This window comes from Pleurodeles waltl, chromosome 11 (genome assembly GCF_031143425.1).
Source record: "Pleurodeles waltl isolate 20211129_DDA chromosome 11, aPleWal1.hap1.20221129, whole genome shotgun sequence".
NCBI lineage: Eukaryota > Metazoa > Chordata > Amphibia > Caudata > Salamandridae > Pleurodeles > Pleurodeles waltl.
The window spans coordinates 943,827,670-943,849,972 of record NC_090450.1 but is presented as its reverse complement, the minus strand read 5'-3'; the positions used below and the strand labels follow the sequence as shown (position 1 = coordinate 943,849,972).

Genomic DNA, 22,303 nt, shown 5'->3' with positions numbered 1-22,303 from the left:
CCATAAATCACTGCAGATGCTTCCTTACACACGTGATCTTAGATCCTAATTTAAATGCACAGAGGAAATAAGACTGTTTTGGCCAAAAAGAAAGCTGTTGAGCACTCAAACAGATTCAGGTCCCGACAGGAGGTACTGTTGCACGTGCTCACCTATGGCAACCAGACAGGTAGAAATCGCAGCAATGTTCATGTGTTGACAATGGGAGTTCCAGGCCACTGAAGTACCACCCAGACCTGTAGTCAAGCAGGCCTAGGTGGGAACCTATTGGAAAAGCCAGACACCTCATGGGGTGAGAATAAGGTACAATACACCCCAACAAATATCAGATACTCTGTTCTTGCACGCCATTTGAAGCAAAAAGCACGCAACATGAATATCTAAAAAACAAAAATGAACAGCAAGGCTATATCCACTGAAAGAAAAAGACTAGTCAGACTGGTGCAGAGAGAATATCCCCAAAGCAGCATTTATTGTATCTACTGACTTCTTTCGATCTGGCATATTACCATTATCCATCTTAGCATGGGCTAATGCACACATTTATGTCATGTTCAGAAAGGTACACAGACAACTAAGAAACAAGCTGATTGCAGTTAAATTAAAACTAGTGATTCTCTAAACCAATTTTGATTTGATAGACAGCGAAATTACATCAGAGCAGTAAGAAGGTGTATCCCATTAAAAACACGAACACATCATAAGTTAAAAAAAGACAAAACCAACCTATGCAATCCTCAAGCTTAACAGTCAATTGAAGCAGATAAAGCAGGACGGAGGATTGATTTAACACCAACTTCCTCCAGCACCGTGTACATGGCCTGTTTCAATAATGCCATTTTGAAAGGTGGGGGGGGGGGGACCAATACTTGCATGCACAAAGTACTTATAAAACAAAACACAATTGGATTTATAACATGAAAATCATAAGATTTCCTGGAAAGGTTACTTTCCATCATTCGGGCCCATATTTTAAGATCAATAGTCAAACATAAAATTCCTCGTATATATGTGAATATCTTTCTTTTTTTAACAATCTTCAAGTGTGACTAAAGCAAGGTGGCCTGATGCACCAACACAAACGATGCCCACAACAAGTGCACCATGATCTGCCTTTTTAGGTAGCAGATCTCCGCATACGTGCCTAGAAGAATATATTTAGCACTATAAGATTGTGTTTTGGCAAGGAGGTATTGGTGGTGATGGGAAGGGAGATAATGAGCTGGACAATGGAAAGCAGCGCAAGGCAAATATCCTCAGTTATTGCCCTCTCCTGCTTCTTCATCCTGCTGGTCGCTTGTCCAGAGCGTAAGGTTGTCCCTCAACAGCTGCATGATGAGGGTGGAGTCCTTGTAAGAATCCTCGTTTAATGTGTCCAGCTCCGCAATAGCATCATCAAAGGCTTGTTTGGCAAGAAGGCACGCCTGCTCAGGAGTGCTCTGGATTTCATAGTAGAACACAGAAAAGTTGAGAGCCAGCCCAAGTCGAATTGGATGAGTTGGTTGCATATGCTCCTTGCTAATCTCAAATGCTTCTTTGTACGATGCCTCAGAAGATTCCACTACACTGTTCTTTTCACCTGATGCAACCTCAGCTAAGTAGCGGTAGTAATCACCTTTCATTTTTAAGTAGAAAACCTTACTCTCATACTGGAAGTCGTTGCAGTTCTTGATCAAGTACTGATCTAGAAGGGACAGCACATCATTGCACACAGTCTCCAGTTCCTTTTCAATTTTCTCACGATATGCTTTTAGCTTCTCCAGCTTTTTTTAATTTCCATCAGCCATAGTTTTTTGTTCAATGCTACTGATCACACGCCATGATGATCGTCTGGCCCCCACAACATTCTTGTAAGCCACAGACAGCAGGTTCCGGTCTTCGTTTGAGAGGGGCTCGTTCAGCTCAGTTACCTGTGAAAACATCAACAAGTCAGCTAGGTTTGCTAGGACTATGGCAAATCGACTATTCCTTTCAAGCAACCCAAATGGTTTTTAAGACAAAGACAAAGGAGAACACAAACACAAGGTACTTGACCTTGAGAAGCATGTGCTCTTGGTACAAGGCCACATTAAGATCATTTTAGCCAGTTTTCACGACAAGGAGCGTCACATAAAACCTATATGTCTGCAAAGGGTACAGTCGTGTGAATATTGTACACCATATCAAGTAAAAGCTTGTGCACGCAAGCAGAGTGGCCATTTAGTTCAAAGTGAATTTTTTGCTATTTAGCAACTTTACCTGGTCTGGGAGTAACATCTACAAATCTGGCTGAAAGCACCAATCCTTTATGTATGCAACATCTGCAAACTGGCCAGTACAAAGTTAAAATCATGAAACGGCGCTTCTATATTACTCACTGTCCTTTTCAAGCGTACAATTGAAGTCAGCTGGCACTTCCCAAAATAATTACCCAAAAGAACGAGTTACTTACCTTCGGTAACGACTTTTCTGGTGGATACATTAGCTACCTGTGGATTCCTCACCTAATGAATCCGTGAGGAATCCACAGGTAGCTAATGTATCCACCAGAAAAGTTGTTACCGAAGGTAAGTAACTCGTTCTTCTGATGGATACAACTACCTGTGGATTCCTCACCTAATGAATAGAGTCCCAAAGCAGTACTGCGCTCGGTGGTGGGTGCCTGAATGGTCAAACCAAGAAATCCTGCAGCACTGACCGTGCAAAATGGCCGTCCCTTCTGACCTCAGAGTCCAAGCACTAATGCTTCGCAAAAGTGTGAAGGGATGACCAAGTTGCGGCCTTGCAGATGTCGACCACAGGAACACCTCTGGCCAAGGCCGAAGTGGCCGACTTAGCTCTGGTGGAATGAGCTCTAATACCATCAGGAGGATCTTTCTTTGCCAAAGAGTAACACATTTTAATGCAAAGAACAACCCACCTGGAGAGTGTTCTCTTGTGGACTGCCTTTCCTCTCCTCTTTCCCACGTATCCGATGAAAAGCTGATCCTCCAGCCTGAGATCCTTCGTCCTGTCTATGTAAAAGCTTAACGCCCTCTTTGGGTCCAAGCGATGTAGTCTCTCTTCTTCCTTTGAAGGATGAGGTGGAGGATAAAACGTGGACAGAGTAATTGTCTGGGCCAAATGAAAGGGTGAAACAACCTTCGGAAGGAAAGCAGCCTTGGTCCTCAACACCACCTTATCCCCATAAAAAGTTGTATAAGGGGGTTTTACCGATAAAGCCTGCAACTCACTCACTCTCCTTGCAGAAGTTATAGCAACCAGGAAAACTGTTTTAAGAACTAACAATCTTAAGGGGCAAGAATGCATAGGGTCAAAAGGGGACCCCATAAGGAAAGTTAGGACCCAGGACAAATCCCATTGAGGCATAACAAAAGGATTTGGAGGAAATTTATTCATAAGGCCCTTCAAAAATCTAAGTACTATAGGAGATTTAAATAACGAAGGCTGGTCTGGAAGGCAAATGAAGGCTGACAAAGCAGACAAGTAACCCTTAACAGTAGCCACTGCACAACCCCTCTGTGCTAAAGACAAAGCAAAAGATAAAACATCTGACAAATGAGCACGTAAGGGATCAATCGGTCTCTCTCCACACCATACCACAAATTTAGACCACCTATTAGCGTAGATAGATTTAGTGGAGTGTCGCCTGGCCGCTAAAATAACATCCACTACATCAGGCGGGAGAGAAAAGGAACTCAGGTTGCCCCGCTCAATCTCCAGGCATGAAGGTGCAGACTCTGGAGGTTGGGGTGTAAAACCTGCCCCTGCGACTGCGAGAGGAGGTCTGCCCTGAGAGGGAGACGGAGCGGAGGGCACAGTGAGAGTTGGGGAAGGTCAGAATACCACACCCTCCTTGGCCAATCCGGAGCAATTAAGATTACTTGGGCCCGGTCTTGGCGAACTTTCCTCAACACTCGAGGAATCAAGGGTATGGGGGGAAACGCGTAAAGCAACTGGTCGCACCAGGTTCTCTGAGACGCGTCCCCCAACGCTCCTTGCACCGGATACTGGAGGCTGCAGAATAACGGGCAGTGCGAATACTCCCGGGTGGCAAAAAGATCTATCCGAGGAAACCCCCACATCTGGAAGATTAGACGGACTTGATCTGGATGGAGACGCCACTCGTGGTCGGCCGAGAAATGGCGACTGAGACTGTCCGCACGTACATTCAAGACTCCGGCCAGATGATTTGCTACCAAGCAAATCTGATGGTCCTTTACCCAGGACCATAGCCGAAGAGCTTCTCTGCAGAGAAGGTACGACCCCACTCCTCCCTGTTTGTTTATATAACACATCGCAGTAGTATTGTCCGTCAGGACCTGAACCGACTGACCGCGAAGGGACGGGAGGAAGGCCTTGAGAGCCAGACGCACAGCCCGTAACTCTAACAGATTGATATGAAACATCTGTTCCTGTGGAGACCAAAGCCCTTTGATCTCCAGGTCCCCCAGATGAGCTCCCCACCCTAGAGTGGAAGCATCCGTTATGACCGTGGTCACTGGTGGAGGCTGCGTGAACGGCCTTCCCCGGGAAAGATTGTCGTCCGCAATCCACCACTTAAAATCCGTGGCAGCATCCCTGGAGATCTTGACAGAACCTTCGGGATCTCCTTTGTGTTGAGACCACTGCCTTCGGAGGCACCACTGAAGAGCCCTCATGTGCCAGCGAGCATGCGTGACCAACAGTATGCAGGAGGCAAACAGACCGAGCAGACGTAGGACCTTGAGGACTGGAATGACCGCTCCACTTTGAAACATTGGAACCAACGCCTGAATGTCTTGAATCCGCTGAGGCGGAGGAAAGGCTCGATTCAATGTTGTATCCAGTACTGCCCCTATAAACAGGAGACGCTGAGAGGGCTCTAGGTGAGATTTGGGCACGTTCACCGAAAAGCCCAGGTCGAACAACAACTGGATTGTCGACTGCAGATGATGCAACACAAGCTCTGGGGACTTGGCTTTGATCAACCAGTCGTCCAGGTAAGGAAATACTGCTATCTCCTTCCTTCTGAGCTCTGCCGCAACAACCGACATCACCTTCGTGAAGACTCGAGGTGCTGAAGTAAGACCAAACGGGAGGACCGCAAACTGATAGTGCTGCGACCCTACCACAAACCGGAGATACTTCCTGTGCGACTTGAGTATCGGGATATGAAAATAAGCATCCTGCAAGTCGACAGACACCATCCAATCTCCCTTGTTCAACGCCAGAAGCACCTGAGCTAGGGTCAGCATCTTGAACTTTTCCTGTTTGAGTAACCAATTCAACATCCTCAGGTCCAGGATTGGTCTCAACCGACCATCCTTCTTGGGAATCAGGAAGTACCTTGAATAACAACCTTGACCCTTTTCCTGCTCTGGAACCAACTCCACCGCACCCTTTAAAAGGAGGACTTGAACCTCCTGTTCTAACAACAGGAGGTGTTCTTCTGAACAATAAGAAGAGCGGGGCGGGATGGGGGGGCGGAAACTCCCGAAAGGGAAGGGTGTAGCCTTTTCTCACAATGCTGGTAACCCAGGCGTCTGATGTGATAACCTCCCACTTGTGAAGAAAATACATTAACCTTCCCCCTACAGGAGAGGAGTGAGTGGGAATTGGTGGAAGCCTAAGGCTGCTTCCCCTGCTGCACCCCTCCAGAGGAAGAAGAAGAGGCAGAGTGCTGCTGAGAGGCTCCCCTGGTACGGACCCTACCCCTCCCTCTAAAAGATCTTTAGGCGAGAGAAGAGGTAGGCTGTTGGAATTTCCCCCGAAAGGAGGAGGAGGATGAGCCACGACCAAATCCTCGAAACCTCCTAAAAAATCTGGAGGAGGCAGAAGAAGTGGCTTGTAGTCCTAACGACTTGGCCGTGGCCCTGCTCTCCTTAAACCTCTCCAAAGCCGAATCTGCTTTGGCACCAAAGAGCTTGTCCCCATCAAAAGGGAGGTCCAACAGGGTCGACTGCACATCCGTAGAGAACCCTGAGTTGCGAAGCCAAGCCTGTCTTCTCGCAACCACAGCCGTGCCCATCGCTCTGGCCACCGAGTCAGTTGTATCCAACCCAGATTGTATAATCTGGGTTGCAGCAGCTTGAGCGTCTGACACGAGATTCAACAGCCCTTGAGGAACCTCTGTACACGTAGATGTTATCTCGTCCATCAGAGCATAAATGTACCTCCCCAAAATACACGTAGCATTGGTGGACTTTAACGCCATGCTACATGACGAAAACACTTTCTTTGATTGCATATCCATCTTTTTGGAGTCCCTGTCCGCCGGCACTGATGGAAAAGATCCAGGCGCAGATCTTGCCGAACAGGAAGCCTGGACCACCAAGCTTTCAGGCGTAGGGTGTCTGGAAAGAAAGCCAGGGTCAGTTGGTGCAGCCCGATACCTCCTGGCCACAGACCTATTGACAGCCGAGGAAGATACCGGCTTCTTCCAGACCTCCAATACAGGTTCCAGCAGCGCCTCGTTAAATGGCAAAAGAGGTTCTGCTGATGTAGAGGCCGGATGTAAAACCTCAGTCAGCAGATTTTGCTTCGCCTCAGTTACTGGCAAAGGCAGTTCCAGGAAGTTAGCTGCCTTCTTTATCACAGCATGAAAAGTGGCCGCCTCTTCAGTATACTCCCCTGGAGATGACAAATCCCACTCAGGGGAAGTATCAAGGCCACTAGCTGTGTCCAGCCCATGAAGACCCTCGCCAGAGTCCTCAATTTCTCCTTCCTCCAGGACCTGCTGATACTCTTGTTCTTCCAAGAGACGGAGAGCACGTATCCTCGAATGCAGCCTCTCCTCAATCCTCGGCGTCGACATGGCGTCAGCAGATGTCGAAGAACGACGCTGATCACCGGATCCGTCCGACGCCGGGTCAACAGGCGCCACAGGTAGCTTTGGCGCCAAACCAGGAATCTGATGAAGAGAAGACTGCCTCGGAGTCGCAGAAGGCCCAGACGGCGTCACTGGCCGAAACACCGAAGCCGATGAAGCCGAAACCTCCGGAGCCGACACCGGCGCCGAGCCCACGTTCCTCAAGGGGAGAAAGGGCATGAAGGGTGCTGGTCGCAGCGGAGCCGAAGTACCCAAACTGAAAGCCAAAGGACCCGAAGGCCCAGCCGGTGCGCCACCTGGAGCCATCTGCTGAAAGATGGAAAACATTGCATTTAAAAATGCGGTATTATCGGCTCCAGGGGCCGGAAAAGCCGGATACTGGGGTGCCTGGATCGAAGGCGACCCCGACGCCGGCCTCGACGTCTGCAACGTCGGTGAGAACATTTGAGGCTGTGGCACCTCAAATACTGAAGGCGGCTGGCCCGAAGACCCGGGCGAAGTCGGCGAGGCTGGAGAAGGCAACGGCATCGATGGATGAGGAGTGACTGTGGGACTGACCTCCCAAGTCTTCCGACGCCCAGTCGATGGCGACCTCGACCGAGACCTCTCCTTACTCGACCAGCGCCGTGATTCCCGACGGCGCCGGGAGTCTCGATGACGTCGATGAGACTTCGGCGAGGAGGATTTTCTATGGTGCCTCTTCTCCTTTCTCTTCGACTTCGCCATAAAAAGTTTGGCCTCTCGCTCCTTCAGGGCTTTCGGATTCATGTGCTGACATGAATCACACCTGGCCACATCATGGTCGGAACTCAAACACCACAAACAGTCCGAATGTGGGTCAGTAACCGACATTTTGCCCCCACATTCTCGACGGCTTAAAACCAGACTTCCTCTGAGACATAGTAACCTCAGAGAAAAAACACACACACTGTAACTGCCGAACAGCAACAGTAGCTCCCTCGAAGATAACAGTTTCGAATGGCACGGAAAAAAGGGAACTGACGTCGGCAAGGACCTCTTATTGCCTGTATGACGTCAGACGGCGTCGCGTGGGCAAATGTGACGTCCTCGTCGGTGTGCAGAAGCTAGGAAGACGATTTCTGTTGAATGCTGGCACAATGGGAGTATTCATAAGGTGAGGAATCCACAGGTAGTTGTATCCATCAGAATTTGCAGTTTAAACTTCTACAAAGTAACCTCATTAACCACCTCACAAAAAACAATTTATTAGCTGATCAAACTCAACTAATCAATTAAATGCTAATTTGAACGCCTTCTATAAAGCCTGTTGCGCTGGCCTAATCAGAAACAAATGGTACACAGCAGATGTTAAAATGATCCGTATGGTTAAAAATAATACCAAACTCTGAATATCCAGAAACCACATTCCGTGCGAATACCACCAGCCTATAGAAAAAAGAACCTAGGCATCTAGGGGTGCCATTTTCCATGATGATGATTATCCCAACTACGCACCCTCTTCAGTTAATCATGCGCCCAAACCAAGCCCACCCCCCATCACCTCCATAACAGTGAAACACATCACCCTAGACCAGTGATCTGAGGAAACATGCACAAAAGTAGTCTACTTGATAATGTACCTTCCCACAAATAGTCCCACAGAACTGTATCCAAACATACTCTCAGAAGATTGAGACCACTGACCAAAAATGTGCTCTACTCCAAGCCTCTGAAATATGACCTACCAATAAAAATAAGACTAGTTTACCAATATGTTACTTAAGTGTAGGAGATAGTTAATTCGATGTCAGTGAGGTGAGGGACTAAAATGAAATTATTTGCTTCCAGGATAACTGGTTGGCTGGTGAAAACCTGAAATTAAATGGATAAATACAATTTAGAAACGATGCAATGAAATCTGTTTCTTGACGATTACAGGGCGACCCCCTAATGCTAATGTCAACTAAGTGTGTCAAAGATGCCAAAGTAATTAAGACATGATGTGACTGGGTGTTCATGTATCTGGTAAATTTGCATAAAGGTACCTCCACTATCTATACCCAGGGCGACTAAAATTAAATGGCAGGGTTGAATAAATTATGCAGCAAGAAAAGGCAAATTATGCAGTAATTTTTTTTTGACAGTATCACTTTATTAGTAATTTTTAGGGTCAAACCATGATAGTGCATGCACTAGAACATGCATCTCGCTTATGAGACTCTTGTTTACACAAAAGGGCTTGGACCCCGCCCGCTGTTTACCATTTATTGGCATCAGCACCTTTCTTTGCAGCCTTCTGATTGACCACCGCACTGAAAACATCATGTCCGTTCCTTACGGTGGCGCAGGGTCCAAGCACAGACATCTTAATCTGTGCCCAGCTGCTGCTCCCTACGTAATCGAGGTACTATTTTGTTATTGTTATTAACTTTTAGAGTCATGCGATTAGAAGGCGTGACTGGCAAAAACGTGCCAAGCAGGACATTTTTTTAATAGTTAAATTTCTTTCATAAAGCCAAGTCTCCTTTTCTCACTTTCTACACCTGTTTTCTTTTGTTTTTGATCCTGGGCACTGTCCTTAAAAGATGAGGATTATCTTGTTATAAATATTGCACAACAATTTATGTGCACCCCACGACACTGCACCCACCCCCCCCTTCGCTCTACAATACCCTACTCCCCCACTCGACTCATGCACAGCACTAACTTTTACTAATTCTGAACTGCAGCCACACAGGTATACAACATGGCAAAAACACTGCTAAATTCAATAGCTCTTGTATAGGCGAGACCCATTGGCTTTGCACAAATGTTTACACTTGGTAAGCAGAAGCGCCCAACAGATTACTTTTGAGGCATTGTTCTTTGAACTGTGCTGCAATTTCTCAGTGATGGACATTAGGGGGAGTGATCACTGAACATTGAGGCACTGTGTGTTGACCTACAAAAACTATGATCCCCACTGGAAAAATAAATATTTTTCACAAATGTATGTCAACATGCTTTGACAATAAGTACGTCCAAGTGTTGACACATTATCAAGCACTGTTATTGTGGAAGATTATGAGGAAAAGAACAATGATTACAGAACACATTTGGATTGCTGCTTTACATATCAGGCAGAGGGTGCTGTGTTTTATTTAATTTCAATAATTCCCGGGTCTCTTTGTCTTTATTACTGCAATTTTTATGGTGTTTTAATTAGTTTTTATATTTTCTTATTAACTGTGTTTATTCGATTCTGTGATATGTATTTATTGATCGAGTCTTTTCCTGTTGTCAAAGATGTTTGTCTTTTATAAAAATTTGGCTGAATAAAGTTATGTCCCTTGACTTGATTTCAATAGTCATCCATAGAAGCACCAAGTTCCTTAATGATCCATCATAATGTTTTTTTCAGTGGGAAAATAATATGCACAGCTCTGTTTTGTGGTTTCTGGAGTTGGGAGATTTCGGCTCCTTTGTCCCAATGAGGAAACATTCCAGCGGCTGCGTCGAATACACAGGAGTATTTTACTCCCAGACTCTGGTTTTAACAGGTCCGACATGGTCAAAGATCATTCATGGAATTCTTACTAGTGAAGGGGACGTCGGGCAACCACACTCAAAGACCTCCCAACCATCATCTCTCTCGTGGGACTTATAAGACAGTCATTAAATGGATCTAAAAGGAAAGGGTGTATCTCCGGGGGAATTACAACCCGTCTCCTTCTTCCCTACTATTTTAAGGCTGGACATTTGTTTTCTTTCAGGCAATGACTCTCCAGATTTTGAATCTCAATGCCAGTCCTGTCAACACCAAACCACTGAGTGCTACATTATCAAGCACAGAATGTCATGATCCCTCATGCTGCAACAATGGGCCACTCAGCACTATTACTTCTCACAGTGGCAAAAGATGATTGTCGAGCGCTCCGAGTGCACACAATTTGCGACTCACCTCAAAGGCAACAGATGCAGGGACAGTGTCTTTCTTGCTTCCTTAGATAAAATCTCTCCTAGCAAGTTACAGGGACCCTTTTTAGGAATGGCTTTCATATAGCCTTAGCTTCCTAGCCAGTCTAATGTAATACAAATAAATAAACATAATACATACACATCTGTAGAGGGGCTTTGAGTCAACACTTTTCAACTATTGGTCTATTCAAATGTCATTCACATTTTGCTTTCATCCACAAAAGCATCCTCTATGGGGCAGCAGATCAGCCCACTCCAGCAATTCACTGTATTACACTGCGAAAGACAGTATTCTGCCATGTCACAACTGCCTAAAAATGAGTGCCCTTCGATGCCAGAGATGATGGGGCAATTTTTGCATTCTCCCCTTTTATTCCTTTACATCAAAAACATATTTTTAAGAGTCGACAGCTCCCCATACGGTGGTACCAGGCTTGCTGAAGGTACTGCACATTTTTAGCACTGTTTTATCATTCCAAAGTGGCAGTTACATTTAGTATCGATATGTGGGAGATCTTGCAACCGTAAAACAAGTATAAAGTATTCATAATACCATCCAAAGATGGCTGCCCTTGCCACTAAACTGTTTGTTTTAGAATTTGACAATTGGCAATAATTTCTTGCATGTTTTTTTATTTTCTCATTGCGCTACCTGGGTGGTCAGCTTTTTTTCTTGCCTCTTTATTGTTTAAATTACGTTTAAAAAGTTTACGTTCCTGTCATGATGTTTAGTCAAGCGCCATCCTCCAATACGATGGCCTAGCTGTCTCTCTCTACTGGTCCTTTCTCTTTTTGGTGATGACTAGCATCTAACACAGTCAACACTGGCGATGTAGCGTAAATATGTCTGCCAATGTCTGCATAAGGTTACAGTTCAATCTTTTGTCTTTCACCGCCCCACCCCAGTACTACTACCTCCCTAACCCCGTCAGATGCAGGAACATTTTAAATTAACATCTTCAGCAGTCTGACTGGTGGAATTGAAATAGTGAATAAGTGTGTCAGTTTCACTTAGCGCAGTCCATTGCAGTGAGACTGGGAGTTCCATGTATAGGCATTTTATGTAAATACTGATCATCTTCTTCAGGCTCCACTGACTGACAGTAGAGCCATGAGAAACTGAAATTTGTGGGTGATATTGAGCAGTGCATCGATTTAACGTTTTGTCTTTTAGTTTGTGAAGCATGCCTTATTTTTTAACCATTTGTCTCTGCTTGTCAAGTCCCAGCTGAAGGAATGAAATTAGTACAATGCACTGCTAACCTGTGGAGCATGCTGGTGCTAGACTTCCCTTGAACATTTGGAAGAACATACTGTCGGTGCTGAAAAAAGCCATGTTTTTAGCTCTTTCCTAAAAACAGTCAAGGAGGTGATGGCACAACCACTACATGGGAGGAGGTTCCACAGTTTGGAGAAGCTGCCAGCTGAATCCTCTGCACTTGCAGACTGTCGATGGTAGGTATTGGCCAACCAAAGGGTGTGGAAAGGGAGCTAAGGCAGAAATTAGCACAGGATCAGTAAGATAGGCACTGATAGCCAGGCAAATATCTTGAAGATGGGCATTTGCGTACAACTGCCAGTGTATGTCTTTAAGAAAGTGCACACCGCCTGACACGGGGGAGAGAATCCAGGCATCTGCATTTCGTCCCCATTGCAGAGAGTGAATAAGGTATTACAGTAAACTCAGATATAGCTACTCTCTTGTTATTTAGTCTAGATGTTATGAGAGTTTGTGTAACTATTGTGCACAACGATACTGAAAGTAGGGGGAAATTGTTCCTTAGCATTCTGAGAATCAAGAAGCAGGATGCTGCAACTTGGTTAACCTTGCCACATCTACAAGAGATGGTCTTAATTTTACATCAGGTGCAAGCAATCCTGCTACGGGCTGCTTCTTTTGAGAATTAACAACTGAGAAAAGACATATGAAACTACTGCGAAGCTGTTGGTCCATAGGAGGTGTAAAAGAGTCCTCCATGTCAAGGACTTAAAGTTGGTGAAAATGAGGTCAAGAAGCGGACCTGCATGGGGGCATGGCTTACTCATCCAAGATGGTGGTTGTGGTACTATGAAGCTCAATCAAGCCCCGGTAATTGAGAAATGATCCTACTGACTCATGGTCTCTTGTGGCTTGTATGAAGGACAAGAGCTGGGTTAATAGGGTCGTGGTGCCTCATGTCCCCTCGAAGCCTGAGTGGCAACAACTCAGAATTGGGCTGGCTGCACAAGAGAGGCAGCAGGTGGAACAGAGTGCACTGATCGGTGGCTTGGCGAAGGTTGATAAGCTGGTGGGCAACCTCATATCCTACTGCTTGCAGTGGCAGAGGCTGCTTATGTCCCTCCACCAACACCTAGGAGCCCTGCATCTCCTGCTAGCCTGTACTGCCTGTAGGGAGCATGCCATGTGGTAGAGCTGCAGCGACAGCCTGAACTCTACAGGAGACACTCCATCAGAATACCCACTGTGTACAAAGTAGAAGTGGAAGGACCCAAAAAAAAAAAAACTGCTCTTCGTATTAGCATATCTCATTGATCAACTTAAAGGGCCACGATTCTGGCAAACATCTTTTCTACGAGACTATCATGGGTAATAGGATCTCTGATTGACCTCGCACAAAATGGCATGATGCCAAACTGTGGTTCCCAATTCCGTATATACTGGCTGTCGATGGTCAGTGTGGCCGAAATGAAAGCTGCAGCAGCATCGGTCTTAATAGACTTGGAAAAGATGTTTGCTTGAGTTCATCTGCCCTTTGTTTCAGATCCGGAGACACATGAACTTGGGCTCCAGTTCCTGCAATCTGTCCAGACCTAGTACCAGGCCCCTTGGGTGTGGGACCAAGTTAATCGGGATACTGTCCGCCTTGCTTCTAACAGAAAGGGGTACAAGGCAGGTTGGTCCGGTCTCCCAGCTCCTCTTTCTACTCATCGTTGCGGCACTGGCAGAGTGGATCCAACAAGATGCAGAACTGTGGGGAAATAGGTGGCACACAGGTCATGAAGCCATAGTCGCTGCTGCAGAGGCCAGAGTGCTCCACACCTCAGCTACTGGAGATTCTTTAAATGTATGAAGGTGCTCTCTGATGTATGTGAACCCAAGGGTAGCCCACAGAAGACTCACAATATCCTCAGCATCCCTAGTATCAGGACTACGTCTTTGCTGGACAGCAGTAAAGGATAAAGATAGGTCCAGGGGGGACAGATACCTGTTGAGTCCAACAGTCTCCTGGTCCTCACCCAGAGTGGTCCCTGTGAATGCCATCCGAGATATATTAGTAGCCGTTCTAGCCAATTTGCTCAAAACTGCTAAGCTACCTACAATTATCTATTGCATTTGTAATGTGGTGGTTTATTTTTACCGTTAAAAATCAGGTTTAATCACTGAATGTAGAGGGTCACGACTTGTTAATCTAGTAGGACAGTGCTGTGGGACCTCACCGGCAGAGGAGAAAGTGCCACATTGGTGGAGTCCATTGAAAACAGTTCTTCCCTTAAAGAGGAGTTTTAGGTTTGAAGATTCCAGCTGCCCAAACATGGACAAACTACTATTCATGGCCTTGGCACACACAAAGAGGCAGACACAAAGGTTTTTGTTCAGATGCTTGTCTTCCCAGGTTGGTATAAAATTATACTGTAGGGTATAATTTTGGAGTACAGACATAGTACTGGACCAGACTGCTTTGACTGTTAAGCGAGATTCCATCTCATAGGACTGCATTTTTGTCACATCTATGTGAGAAGGCCAATCCTTGCCTCTCAGGTAACTTGATTGGTCAGTACAACAACAACACTGCTGCTGCTGCTGCTTAGGGGTGCCAAGCACTCTAGCACATTTGTTTTTTTAGATACATTGAGATGACTGGATTAGACTACAGCTTCTTCCAGACCTACCAAGTCTGCCTTGGAATGCTTTTACTCTGTGACAAACATTGCAGGGGAACAGCAGAAGCTTTCTTCCCAGATAGTGCCCAAAGCCTTCAGGTGTGGCTGCTAGTAGAGAAGCAGCCTAGAAGGGCAAATGGGTAAATCAAATAGCCTTCTTTACTCACTGAGAGTCTCACTGAGAGCAAAGCTAGTGTCAGGTTGACAGGCACAGGTGAGTGAAGCTACAATTAGCTTAAAAAGTACAGGTGGGGCCTGAAGAGGCACAGAACTGGAGCTGGGAGGAGCAAACTGTAATGCTGGAAACATTACCATGGGACACCAGGAGTTGGGAAGTGCTGATTCAGATGAAACTTCAATAGATGCATTTAGTTTGGTACTCAAAGTATTCAGAGAACAAGCCTTTATTCAACAGGGATATAAGCACATGGTGTAATACTTTGGTTGGCTCTGAAGAAAACAAACCAGCCAGTTAAATGCAAATACACGTTTCTTACTATACAGGTCAGAAGCACGACCTCTCTACGCTGAACTTACCTCTTAAAAAAAAATAATACAAATGAAAAAAAAAAGGGGGGGGGGGGATTGGATTGGGACACAAGAACAATAAGAGTGTTAGGTTGATGGGACACTAGTTCTACCTAGTAAAAAGAAAGGATGCTAAGAGCAGGTCTGTAATTCCACAACCAAGCTCCTGCCCTTTCAAGATCCATAATGGAATCAAGGTAGGTACTTCCACACAACAGGGATTGCTTTGCACTGGTGTCTAACCATCCATATAGATCTCCTCCAAATTAAATACCCTTAGAAGCTCAAACTAAAAAAAAAAAACTCTTCAATCGCGGTTTGTGGATTTCACATCAAGCAACCCTACGATAACAGTACAGTAGTTCTAGCCATAGTCCGCTGAACTACACACACTACTGCCCACCCTCTCTCAAAAGCTACACAGCTAGTTCAAATACATAAAAGTAACCTCCGACGCCAGCCATTAAAAAAACATTGTTGCCTCTAATACCATTTCAGAACAGTTAGACACTATCAAGAAAGCAATTAGAATCTTAGAATAAACTTTTTTTCTATATAAAAACTTTTCTCTATCATAGAAACTGCCATTAAAGCCCCAAAGGTTAGAATAAATATGAACTGCTTGAGTGAACCTGTTGCAACCTAACAAAATTGGCTTTTAACTTGCCAGATACTTGATAGGTTATAATATATGAAACAGGATAAAATCCAATAAGATAGGAACTGTTTTAAAGTGACTAATCCTGTATGAATTTCTTAACAGGTTCATTAAAAAGGCACTGCCCAGAAAGCCTGGTATTCATATTCTACATGCAAAGCCTAGGCATCTGGTGTTCTGAGACTTGGCAAATATCTCTACTTGCTGGGAAGTCCCAGTTAAGAACACGTCCAGTAGCAGGTCCTTGATTACATACTCTTTTTCTGGTGGAACCTGAGTGGAGTTGGGGGAGCCAAGAATAGAGAGGCCCGATCAATGGGTCCGCTCTGGCTCTAAGAGCCCTACACCAGCCAATCCTTTAAACTATTTGGCATGTAAATCAAGCAAACAAACATATACAAATAATACAGTCTCCTCAAAATTCCAAAAAGTGGATTTAACATATGGAAGCATTTCATCTTAGTAAAACAAATTACATCACTGTTTTGAGAAGTATTTATTATAAGTTACTTTTTAAACATGCAGTGAACAGCGAGTCCAGCAATGACGACAATGCTATTAGTGAGCTAAGAGGCAAGCCAGTTGTCATGTGTACCCTAAGGGTGGCCTAGATTTGTTATTATAGCTGAGGCTTCTCCTAAGAGTAGCTCCCGAACTACTGACCTCTATCCAGCTCTCTTCAGGTAGCTCGTGTCTCACTGAGTCCACTAAATTAGAAGCCTGGCTGAATTAATATATGTATACCAAAATTGGAAAGTAACTTTGAATTTCCAAAATATATTTAACGCTAGTATTTGAGTGATTAATCAAGTGGCATTGGGGAGATGAGTTGCTAATAGTATTACCTTGGTGGAAAGGTGTTCGACCTGTCAGCCAGCCTTAGGGTACTCTTGCCTGCTCACCTCCAATTTTTCTGAATTTGTTTGTGTATACCCAATTGTCATATTTAATTCACTTATAAGTCCCCAGTCATGTGCCCAGGGCCCGTAAATTAAATGCTACTAGTGGGCCTGCAGCACTGATTGTGCCACGCTTATGTATCCGTTTAAAACTTGCAGCCTGAATGCAGTTTCACACTGCTAAGTTGACTTGGCATTTAAAACCTCTTGCCAAGCCTTACAGTTCCCTTTGATTACATACGAGTCATACCTGAGGTAGGTCCTAGGTAGCCCATAAGGTAGGGTACTGTGTAATTAAAAGGTGGAACATGTACGTTTAAGTTTTAAAAGTCCTGGTAGTGAAAAACTCCCAAATTCATTTTTCACTATTGTGAGGCCTACCCCTTTCATAAAATAACATTGGGGATTCCTTATTACATTTAATAAGCTGCAATACCTGACAGGGAAAAGGTAGATCTGTCATGTTTAGTACCTCTGGAATTGTAATGATAAATCCTCTTTAATGGTAAAGTCCGATTTAGTGTTATAATTTTGAAAGTGACACTTTTAGAAAGTTTGCCTTTTCCTGCTCTTAGCCCTGTGGCCTGCAGCCTGTCTCGGATCACTTGTCCAGGGTAGGAGGCAGCTGGGCTTTGTGTATTTCCTCTAGACAACCACACACAATAGGAGCTTAGGTATAACTCAAATGTTCCTGATGGACCATCAAGACAGGATGGGAGGGAGGAGCTGGCCACAATCTCACAGGTACACCCGAGTAGGGTGTATCCTGGCCCCACACAACAGGCTGCTTGCCCCTCTCCTCCCTCCCCGTAGTGAGTCTGGAACCATGACAGGAAGAGAGGACCTCTGTGCACTTCAAAGACTTCTTTGAGGTCTCCCCCACTTCAAAGGTACCACTGGGTATAAGAACTGAACCTCAGACCCTACCACTTCAGTACATTTCTGGACCTGTGGATACACTGACAGGAAGAAAGAATGCTATTCTGCTGAAGGACTGCCACTCTAATACACTGCTGCTCTGGAAGAACTGCTTTCTTGCTGTGCTGACATGCTGCCCTCCTTGCCTATGTGAGAAGGACTGGGCCCACATCACTTAAACCCAGAATGACTCTAAGGGCTAGCTGACAGGTTTCCTTTTTTTTCTGAAATCTCAACTCATCTACACCTGGACTCTGCCACCTATGAGTCTGCCCAGTCAAGTGGTGCTGCCCCAGTCCTAGATCCTTGAAATAGGCTTGTGTTTGCTGCAGCTGAAACAACGCATCACTTCCGCTGCGTGGATCAGAACAGGAACATTGCCCTTGTTGAGTGGATCCGAACCAGCACATCAGCTCCATTGTGTGGATCGCAGTCAAGGAATTGGATCACCAGCAATGTTCCCTGTAAGGCGCGCGCACCTTTCCTTCCCCCATCACGCAGGCCCCTTTGGCAAGCACGCACGTTGTGCTGTTGTCAAATGTTCCACCATTCCTATACTTTGTGGTAGTTTATATGTGTTATCACTTTCTAAGCCTAAATAAGCCTTTTAGAGCGATATACGTGCTCCCCTAAGGCAGATAATGCTCATATTTGAATCTGGATTGAAGTCAATGAAAACAGCGTTTAAATGCCGCGGGGAGTGTTTTAAACATCATTTGGCGTACTTTAGCATACAAGCGAGCAAGTGCTATTTGTCTTGGAAATTAATGGTTAATGAGCTAGGAAATGCTTCATAACAGTAGAAAATGTGCTGTTATCAAATGTTCCACCATTCCTATACTTTGTGGTAGTTTATATGCTTTATCACTTTCTAAGCTTAAATAAGCCTTTTTGAGCGATATACGTGCTCCCCTAAGGCAGATAATGCTTATATTTGAATCTGGATTAAAGTCAATGAAAACAGCTTTTAAATACCACGGGGAGTGTTTTAAACATCATTTGGCGTGCTTTAGCATACAAGCGGGCAAGTGATATTTGTCTTGAAAATCAATGGTTCATGAGCTAGGAAATGCTTCAGAACAGTAGAAAATGTGCGGTTATCAAATTTTCCACCATTCCTATACTTTGTGGTAGTTTATATGCGTTATCACTTTATAAGCCTAAATAAGCCTTTTAGAGCAATATACGTGCTCCCCTAACAGGTCATGTCCTTGGGGTGTGCAACCAGGTCACAAAACTGCCTTGATGCCCTATTGCATGGAGCAATGATATCCCTTTTTTGCTTTAGTGGTATGGAGAGGCTAATGCCAAAGATCTTGGCTAGTTATGCGCTGCGCGCGCGTGAATGGTCAATTTCTTGGCGCACGTATCCTTGGCTGCAGCGCACAGAGACCGCACACTGCGGAAAAAAATTAGAAGGAACATTCATCACCAGCACAGATCAACCTCAGCAAATCCTACAGGACCACCGCATCTCAAGCCTGCCGCCTCGCCACTGTTGTAGAGAAAATTGACACATCTTCACTACTACATGGGAAAGATCAATGCATCATCTCCGCTACAGGAATCGACACCAATGCATCACATACTTTTTTGTTTAGCTGGCCCACGCTTCATTGCGATCACCCTCAAATCTTGACTTTGCACTGTTGGTGCTTTTTGCCTCCAAGCAGCATTTTACAGTTTAATCTTTAAAAATTCATAAATTGAAGTACTACTTTTTTTAAAACGTATTTTTATTGTTTTATTGAAACAAGGTACAAACATTTGGCATACAATGCTAAAAACAGTTCTCCATGTACATCGTGCAGGTTCAAGGGGTAGGGGACCATACGCTCCTGTCCAATAATGGGCAGCATCGGTGTGGTGGTGCTGCTCTGTTCAATTCTGTGCAGATACATTAGATTGTGTGTGGACTGCACGGTTAGCCATGGCTAACGCTGTATGCCCCTTGGTGGGGGGGGGGGGGTACGTTTCGTTGTCTTGAAACATATTGGTAACAACCTGCACCGAGACGCAGAATGCCTAGCTTCCATATGTAAATTATAGGGGTAAGAGTGAGGGGAACACAAGCTGGTGGCACCTGAGCCAACCATGGGGGGGGGGGGGGCTCTCCCGAGAGGCTGGGATTTCTACTCTAGTGTGTGGTAAGGAGTGGTGTTGGTGGGCCACAGAGGCAGGAGAAGCTGCTGGCCATTGTGGGTGCTCTGCCTCATGGTGGCTAAGTGTAGTCTCCGGGGTGATGGCTAAGGTGGGCTATAATCATCGCCCAGTGCTGTGAGATGAGGTGGTAACAGAGGCCCTATACCTCCTCCCTACGCAGGGCTGCCTCCTCCGCTGTCCCCATTTGGTAATGTCTCGTCTCCAGGCTTCCACTGGCGGCAGGGTGGGTGATCGGCTTTGTAGGGTAATCGTATGAATTGCTAATGGGAGTGCTAATACCACAAAGCGAGATCATACTTTGTGTTTTCTTATATTTGAAAATGGCAAGAGTGCAGGCCTCCAATGTATAGCGGTCAGGCAGTTCTAACAGTTCCTTCAGGGTATTGTGGACTAGTAAGAGTGAGGTGTTGGGCAGGCCTAAAGCATATGTCTGAGGTCTGCCTCCTCTTAGGGGCAGCGTGGGAATGTGAGGTGCACCTTGGGATAGTACTTGCTTAAGCAGGCTGGTGTTAGGTATACCCTGTGTAAGAGATACAACTGAACATTCTTGAAGCTGGAATTACAAAATACCTTCCTGGGGTAGATCACCATCTCCCATTACCTTTCATTCAGCTCCCTGCCTAGAGCTATCTCCCATCGGCGTCTGAGCAGGACTAGGGAAGTGCTTAGGATGTATATTATGGCACTATATAGCCAGGTTATGGGGTGAACGCAAAGGCCCATGGTATATACTGCCTGTATGACAGGGTGGTGCTGTGGCTCAGTCTCCACTAGTCCCCATAGTGTCTGCATTGTGGTGTGCAGCCGTCTATGGGTAAGGAATTTGTCCTGGCGGTATATCATTATTCACAGCGAGCTGGTCAAAGTAATTGGCCATCTAGGTATAGGTCCTGCAGGGGCCAAGGGTGTATGCCTTGGGAATAGGAGTCTGCATATAATGACTGACTATGTCCAAAGAGCTTTTGGGGGGGTGGGGGGGGGGGGGGGGACAAATGAGGGTGAGCCATACATATATCGGCCAGCTGTCCAATGTGAAAACCACTGTAGCTGTGCCACTATGAAGTAAGCCTCAAAGACAGATGCTCCCAACCCACCCCAATCCCGAGTAAGATGCAACTTCGGAACAGCCACCCTGTAGCACTGCCAGCCCCAGATCAAAGGGGGAATGGGGAAATATGATAGCCTAGGGAGGAAACAAATTTTGTTAAGAGCTATCCTGCCCATGGGGACAAGAGGGAGGGACTGCCAAAATATCATCTGCATTCTGATGCCTGCTAACGCTCTGCAGAGACTGCCTTCATAGGAGTCCACCGGAGCATGGTAAAGACAGACCCCGAGGTATCGAACCGCCTGTGGGGCCCCCACCAAGGTGTGTGGCCTAGCTTAACAGAACATGAAGCTTCTTTTTGCCACGGGTAGACCACAGATTTGGCCCAGTTAATTTGGAGGCCAGAGGTGGCCCCATATTCCTCCATCATGTTATATAGTGGAGTGAGGGGCATTTGTATATTACAATGGTACACCAGCATATCGTCTGCATAAAATTATGTCACATGCACCCAGTCAGCTAGTGGGATACCCCCAATGGCTCCCCTCTCACCGCTGGCAGATTGCCACTGGCTCCATTGCCAGAGCATATAGGGATACAGACAATGGGCAGCCCTGTCGTGTGCCCTGCTGGACAGGGAATGAATTAGAGACCAAGTGGCCCAGCTGGACTCAGGAGGAGGGATTACTGTAGAGGAGGCAAATCGAAGTATTAGTTATTGGAGTTTTGTCTTGTTTTATTTATTAAATCAAGTTCTATTTTTTTTTCTTCTAAACCAGGTATCTTTGTGTAGCACTTTTACAGCTTGAAGTTTTGCACAAATACTTTACATAGTGTGGTTTCTGCTTGGACAGGGTGAATACCTCTGCCAACTAGAAACCTAATTGCTCACACAGGGGCATTCAAGCCATGGTTGTTAAATATCAACTCTGTGAAGGCATTCCAGATTGACAAAGCCTTTTTATGTCTCTCCTACAACAGCACATGCGCTCTCACTTGTGAGGGGTATCATTTACAATAAAGGGCCTGGAGCACACCCATTGCTTACCATTCATTGGCCTCATTGTCACTCTTCTTTGCTGCATCCTAATCAGTCAGTGCGTGCCAGGTGTCACTTCCTTTTCTTTCTGTGGAGCATGAACCAAGCAGCTTGATTCAACTTAATTAGTGTTCATCCGCTGACCACATGCTGATTGAGTTACGTGTTTCAGGATACTTCCTCTGTTTCCAGTTCTCTCATGCTGCTTTCTCCATTTGCTCTGTTTTCAAACACATTTTTGGACATCGTTTAGCTACGTTTGCATCTTTTTCTTTACTCGTACAACTAAAATAAAATTACATTTTATGTCGGTTGGTTTAAGTCATATTGTATAAATGTCACACTAACATTTATACCTTCTTGATGCTTGCCACCACATGCCCAATTTCAGGCCTTTTATCCAAGAATATCCTTTATATATCATACCTTTGCATCGATTCAAGTGTGGTTACTTACATCC

General features: G+C 45.4%; 1 pseudogene; it reads right to left on the bottom strand.

The window, feature by feature from the left end:
• Positions 1 to 442: 442 nt before the first annotated feature.
• On the bottom strand, positions 443 to 22,303 carry LOC138266368 (14-3-3 protein eta-like; annotated as a pseudogene).